The following is an 8,146-nucleotide window of genomic DNA, read 5'->3' on the forward strand; positions in this document are numbered from 1 at the left end:
TCAAAATACACTTCCTTTTAGGAAGAAAAAGAACACCTTACAATTTCCTTTTTTTTTCTAGTAAAAAAAAATAATGATACTTAGATAACATTTTTTTGACAACATTTGAACATCATATATGTGTCATTCTGTTATTGGTTCATGGTGGTATTTATGATTATTATTATTGATTGTGAAGTAATTTTGGACCAATCACACATAGATGATTTCAAATATTGTCAAAAAAAATATTGTCTAAGTATCATTATTAAAAAAAATGTTCCTTCTTAAACTATATGTTTCACAACGCAATTCAATACACATAATATCACGCATGTGAGCAAACATTTGTGTGTCACACATGTTTTAAATATAATATCAATAATATTTTCTGGTAAAACTTAAAGTTTACTAATATTAATAACAATGAAAAAGAAATAAATTTCTAATATGCACCCTAATAATATAAATTAAATTAACTGACATTTATATTACATAATTTAGCACCACGAAAATCTTAAATGAGATATGATGATAATCCCACATATTCTTTAAAAATTATAATTTTCTTCCAAAAACAAACAAGGAACAGAAAAAACAATTGTTTTTTTCTTTTTTTCTTTCATTGGCTGCAACATTGACCTATGAGACAGCGGCGTGGTCCCAACCAATTTCGAGGATTCACACACTGTGCATCCAAACACGCCCTTCCCCTTCTCCGTCTCTGATTGATGATCCCTGGGACCCGCACGCGCGAGTTGCACGAATCTTACGGTGGGCCCGCACTCAGGCGAACGGGTCGCAAATGGACGCGTGTTTAAGAAGTGATTATCGACTCCGGGGCCCGCGAATAGAGCAGGCGTTGTTGTAACGACACGTGTCGATGTCTTTAAGCTGCGGGACCCACCGCTTTCTCTAAAGTCCAACAACTTTCGAAAAGTCACGGTAGCTGGCACGTGGGGATAGCGTGGGACCCGCTTCACTTGCCTAACCTCTTTCATTAGTGCGTTTTAAAGCGTGGCTACATCTAAACCGCTCTTTCTGTTTCGCTAAGGAATATTATTTCAAGGTACCACCTCTGTACTCTCTTCTCATCACCTTTTAACCTTTTTCACCCAATTCCTTACTACTCAAATATTATTTTTTCAATACATCTCTAAATCATTCTTTTTGCTATTATTTTGAGAAATGTAAAAAATTTATATAATTCATACGTCTTAAGCATATAGTATATATGTGTTTGCATATTAAGCTTAATCTCGAAAAGCCTCGCGTATTCGATTCATAAGTTATATTTTATAATATTTTTTTTAAGCTCGTTGAGATGTAATAGAAAGCTATATAGAGAGCAGACATTGGAATTTATGAAGTCGTAATGATTGACAGGAACGTGAATTGTTTGTATTATTTAGGGTAAGTAACTGTACCCCCCTAGTAATTGTTGGAAAAGTTTTAATCTTAACAATTTTGAAGAAACAGAAGTAGGTTTTTCTATAGCTGTGATTTAAAATTCTTGGTACATCACCATCTTTTTGGGGCATAAATGATAAGATAAAATTCGCCTTACTTAGGTTTTGAATTATTAGATGACAAAGTCTCGCTATCTTGTCAGAAAACATGACACTGCCTAAGTAGCAACGACCTCAAAATCTTCGAAAGCCATGACGCGCGTCACCAGTTCACCAAAAGGAGTGAGCCACAAGGTTTGCTTAATACGCAGTAAATTCCACTTCAGAAAAGGCTTCTTGATTTAATTCATTTCAGTTGAAAAAAGAGATATGAAAGAAATCTTGTTTTTCCTATGTGTTATTGGTGGTTCTTAATTTATATGAATTGTTGTGTAAAGTGATGCAAGATATTCCATTTTTTTATGTCTTTATTGATGTGATTTTGGATTGACCTCACCATATATGTTTTAGTAATGTCATTCGTGCTTGATGCCCGGATTGGTCCATAAGAGAAGTAACCAATGACATCATTTTAAATTGGAAGATGAACATAGATAAATCATGTTATTTTTCTACTCATTGTTTAACCAAATTAAAACAGTATAACCCCAAATCCTAAATACAAATTCAAAATTAAGCTCAATCATTAACATTAGTTTATTCTTATTGGGAGACTCGATGATATTTTGAAGCGTCCCAACAAATAATTTTGTTAGAGAAGAAAGTCATTTTTTTAAACCCTAAAATAAGCATAAATGAAATCGATTTTAGTTGCGTCTAGTGTATTGAGTTCTCTTTGATTAAGGTTATGTGTCTCTAAATGTTTAGTCTTTGATTGTTAGCTTTAATTTGTTTGTTTGAAATTTTACATTTAAATAAAATAAATTTATAGTATATAAATATGTATCAATTTCTTATGGGTCAATTTCATAAAATTAACTTAAATTTACAATCTACTTTTATTAGTCGATGTAATATCTTTAACACTACGAGATTTTTTTTTTCCTAGCGTTTGAAATTGAGTGGCTCCTCTTATTTTGTAGGGTTGTGATATATAAAGGACAATTGGAGTGATTTAGGGAAATCATCTTGGGATGAGTTGTCAAAAAGGGTTTCTTGAATGTAAACAAAAAAAAATTGGTGTTATGTAAACTCTAATTGTGAAAAACTATATAGAGTGGGAGAGTCAACCCTTCTCGAATGTTGCTATGTTTCGATAATATATCTATATACAATAACGACTAATCAATATAATTAATGCGACTAAAATATGTATTACTTGGAGTATTTTTTTTTTTTAATTAGTGTGTCCCATTAGTTTGGAATAGAAGAGTACTTTTAGAAATTTAAGTGTTAAAGTACGTTTTAAACTTTCTCCTGGTTATTGAAGGCTTGAATTTTCTTTGTACACGTAGGATGAGAAACCTATGGTTTGTTTACATTAGATCTCTGCAATTGTTTGTGTCATATTGATGTATACAAATGTAAGATTTTAAAAATCCTATTAAAATTGAGTTTTAGGCCTAACTCAACCCCACAAAATCAACTTGTAAGGTGAGAATTTCCAACACACACCTTTCACGCCGAAGTATATAGAAACAAAAATGTCCACTTAGAACTCGCTATTATAAACTCTAATCATGGTTCTGATACCATATTAGAAGTGGGTTTTAAGTCTAACTCAACCCCACGAAACCGGTTTGTAAGGTGAGGTTTGTACCTCACTTATATATTATAAATTAACCTTATCTCTAGTCGACGTGAGACTTCGAACCTGAACTTTTCCGTCGACCCCATCAAAATGTCATGAAAGGTGTAAGAATAAAGCCTGTTTCTTAATTAGTTTGTTTAGTTGCCAAGATTTGAAGATACAAGGCTTATTTATAGTTCCACTTGATGAAGTACTGTGGCCATAAAATTGTATTGAACTCGTGTGGGACATGAACACTAGCTACAAAACGAGTTTCCATTGTTGAAACTTGAAAGCAAAAGAAGGGTACTCCGATCAGTTAGCATCATCTGCCATATTTCAACATCAGAACATTAATAAATTATATATAATATATGGCTTTCAAACTTTATACTTAATTATAACTAACACTTACTGAAAAGACAATTTGACTTGGAAGAAAGCATGGTGGAACGAATTCTGATTCGTTCCTCTCATTTCACTACTGATCAGGAACCATATATAGTACACTTCTGTGACTTCCTTCAAAAGGTACCATTTTACCTTACAGATATTCTTGTACCTTTTTCCCTCTTTTTACAATTTGACTTCGATTCTTCCATTGGGTACTTCAAAAGCTACATGTACAACTTCAACAACCAAAAACAATACTTTTGCAATATTATAATTTACTTTTCTACATATTTCTTCCATTACAACAGTATTTTCTTATTTATATGTAATATAGTTATATAATATATAATGCATAACAAGCAAGGACAGTAAGAGGGACACCTTTCCCTGTCCCATGCACTTGGTTTTAGCAAGGTCAATTCGCGGACTAGTTATAAGTATAGATTCTTTTATTCTTTCTATCACGAACTTTTTCTTCAGAATTATTCGTGTTCCATCCGATAACTATTGAAGAAGACTCTAAGATGCAATGCAAGAGAGTCATTTTCTCCATAATTTCTTATTCTTTAGACCACTTTCTATATGCAGATCATGTTTTAACATATCTTTACTATATCACGTATCTTTTCTGACCTTTCTCTTTGTGTTATCTTCAGATGCTTCCTCAATTACGGAATAACATTACTGTGTTACTTTGTAACCTCTTTCAGAATTAAAGTTAAAAAAAAAAAAAAAAAGAGTTTTGTGTGCATTATTTGGAACTCAATAATGAAGGGGTTAAATATGGCCCGCTACCTACGACCGCAGCCGCGTTACTCGGTATGAGAAACCCCATTTGGTGAAGGAAGGGACAAAACTGAATTGATTCTGCTGGCGTGGTTCAATAATATACAATCATTTCAAGACAAGCTAGGTGTGAAACTGATATCGTATAAAAAAGGGTTAAAAGGGTGATCACTACAGTCATTGGTTAATTCACTGTTCAGATCGATCGAATTCAAAGTTTTTGCTACAGGAAAAAGACCTCAGTTTATATTATTTATTGAGAAAAGGGTTTGGAATAGTTGTATTTGGATGGTGATGACAGGCACGAAGGCTTTAATAGTGTTGGTGGGTGTATTGGGGGAGAAGCAGACGAAACAATATACATAGTTGCGTGTTTGGAGGCTCTTGGCATTGTGATTATGGCGTGTGATATTGACGCACCCACATATATAGGCCCACAATTTGTGGCTATTGAATGAGCCATGCCAAGAACTACCCTGTGTGGTCCATGCCCACAACTGCTCCTTTTGAGGTACTGTCGGAGGAGCAAATGCCATTTAATTCTCATCTTGCTCTCATCTTATATTCATTGGTGTAAGCTTCAAAGAAAAAATATAAAAAAAAATCTTTACTATGCTGTAACATCACCTAACAATTTCTCATCTTACAAGTTGATTTTATGGACATGAATTAGACTTAAAATCCACTTTCTAATATAGTATCTAATTCAGAGTTTCATGTGAATATTTTGTTTCACCTATTGTTGGACCGCTACCGAACCATCCGTTAACTTCTACTCTCACATTTTGCAAGTTGATTTTGTAAAAATGAATTAGACTTAAAATCCATATTCTAATATATATCACTCATCACCTACCCTATTTCCCATTTATACTTTAAATTAATAACAAAAGGGTTATATATCTAGTGTAGAATTGAAATTGGTCTATATTATAAACTTTACTACATTTTAATTTTTAAACTTTAAAAATAAGTAGATATAATTTTTTAATTCATTAAAATTAAATTTTATTTATGTATTAAACGATAATTTAGATTAATACATTTAAGTTTTTAATGCATCTATAATGATAAACAATTTTGAAACTTTGTTTAATACATAAAAAAAAAACAATAACTCAATTTAATTAAGAAGGTTGTATTTATTATTTTTTTTAGAAATCAAACTGTATATATTTGAATTGTTAACAAGATTGAGAGTGTGGTATATATGTAAGTAATAGTGTGAGTGTGATGGGTGGGGGAAATAGTAATAATAAAAGTGACATATTATAGATTTGTGGAAAGCAAAGGATGAGGTAGATAAAATAACTTTTCCAGATGTTTTTCTTTCTTTTTAATTGACTAGTGACTTTTTGTGGACCTATAACACAATGATTGTTTAGGCCACCATGCAAAAGTCACTATAGGTTGGTTGAAGGAGCACTCATTTAAATGGAGCTATTACTAATCAAGTGTATCAAATCATATATAGTGCTTAAAGCCTAACAAGGCAACTATGTATCCCTATAAATACTAAACTTTTCCTCAAACCAACAATTTAGTACTCTGTCTCTCTTTCTATCTTTCTTCATTGCAACTTACCATTCCAAATACATACTTACTGTCTTTTTTCAAACTAATTAGTAAAGTTAATGTTCATAAACAATTTCTTTCTTTCTTTGTTCATGGTTGTTTCTAGTGAAGATGTCACGATTTAATGATAAAAAGGAGTAAAAGATATAATAAATAAATATGTTGGTTGGTGCAAAATTAGCATCTGAGTGAGTGATACGTAAATAATATTAAAGAAAAATGACAAAGGTAGGTTGTGCCCATCATGGGTATCCAAAATGAAAGTTCTAATATTAAATAATGGGAAGTCTATGGTGTTTTCAGTCATCTCTTCTCATGCACTTTTTCAACAAGGGTAACTAATATAGATTCCTTCTTTTAATTATCTTCTTCTCAGATATTTATCACTAAAAAGTTATGTTAACCAAGTTCTTAAATATAATTAAAACCAAATCTCACTTCTTATTTCAATCCCCACATTAAATTCACCATTATTTTCTATCTTATTAAATTACTAAATCTCTTAATTAATCCCATCATCAAATACACCATTTCAAACACATTACCGTAGCATTTCGTCATTTACATTTATTTCTCTTCCTGCTTGCTCAATCAAAACACTTGTGTTTTTATTTTTATTTACGTTTAAATAATATTTTTAAAAACGAATATTTGATATAGTTATAAGTCTACATTCCAACTAATACCATTCATTAAATTAGAGCAGTTTTATCTTTATCAAAGAACGAGACTTCATATACAACGGAATCATGCTTATGTGTACCTTATTATTATAAAATCATAAGAAGTATAAAATAAAAGAAAAGGTAGAACACTATCAAAGATAGGTAATTGCTTAAAAACAAGATAAGTATAATATGATAGACTATCAAATAATATAAATTGGAAATGTATACTAACAAAACAAAAACTTTTATATATTTTAATAATTTTTTCCATTCAGTTCATTATTTTTTTCCTTATTTTATATCAATGCAGTATTAATCAAATATTTAAATAGTAAATAAAAAATATTTAAACTATTTTTTAAAATAGTGTACAAAATAAATAGTAATATTGTCGAGCCCCTTAAATTCAGCTCGTAGTGGAAGCCAAGTGTAGTGAAGAAAATGAAAATGTCAGAAAGTGGAAGACAAGTGGTTGCAGAGGAGTGGACCGTTCAGTTTGACGGCAGTATATAGGATTTAAAATCTGGTGTCACTTTCCTACATGCAACTTTCTTCGCTAAATTTATGAAATTCTCGTTTTCTCCTCCTCTCTAGCTTCTCTCTAAATTCCTTAGTTTTCTCTCTAAAAAACTCTCATCCTCTTTACTCCCGATCACCAAATAGATCACTCCTGAGCTCTCCTGGTGCCAAAGACTTTCATTTGCACCGATCGAATCTTTATTCCTTGTTGGTAAGTTTTTTTTCTTCGTGAGAAATCCGTACGAGTACATGCAAGTCAAAGTTCTGGTTGCATGCATTTGTTAACTTCATCTTCTCAAAATTTTGATCATGTTCCGGTGTTTCTTCTTGTTCGATGGGTTATAGGTGTTCTAGAAAAAGGGTTGGTGTTTGAGGAAAGGTATTATGTTGATTGAGTTAGCAACTGACTGTCAAAGAGGTAAGGGAAGCTTGTATAATTTAATTATGATTCTCTAATTTGAATGGTTGTATGTTTGAATGATGTTTTGTTTGGTTATTTGATGGATATGAAATATTGGTGTTATTGCATGTTCGTCCGAAGGTGTTGATGATTGATAAATGGCGTGAACTGGGTAGGAATAGGGTTTGATTGTAAGTCTGCAGTATTCTGCAAAATTATTACTTGTTGTCGAGTGTCATTCGTGACCGTTCAGTTTCTGTTATGAGTGTCTGGTCTTAACTGAGTTTTTTTAGTAGAACTTCAGTTGAAGACCGATCGCTCTTGTATTATGTATAATAGAATATAACGTTCGGCTTAAGAATAATTTTACATTTCCACTTAGCAGTCATCCTAGATAAGGTATTCAATATAGTTTAAATTTTCAATATGATAAATATTTTCAGTTTGTAAAAAATGTTCCGTTATTTCAGTGATCGGTCTTGGTAGTACTCGGTCTTGTATTAGCATTCGATTTCTTAGTATGTTCGGCTAATAGATACTGTAATAACTTTATAACTTCGTTTGTTGACTGGTCTATTATACCGAATATATGATAACTATTATATAGTATAATGCTATATTTTAGGATGTTACACTGAAATATTTTTTTTATAAAATGTAATTAAAGCATTAATGTTTATATTTATAT

The sequence above is a fragment of the Vigna radiata genome, unplaced genomic scaffold, assembly GCF_000741045.1.
Source record: "Vigna radiata var. radiata cultivar VC1973A unplaced genomic scaffold, Vradiata_ver6 scaffold_234, whole genome shotgun sequence".
Classification (NCBI taxonomy): Eukaryota; Viridiplantae; Streptophyta; class Magnoliopsida; order Fabales; family Fabaceae; genus Vigna; species Vigna radiata.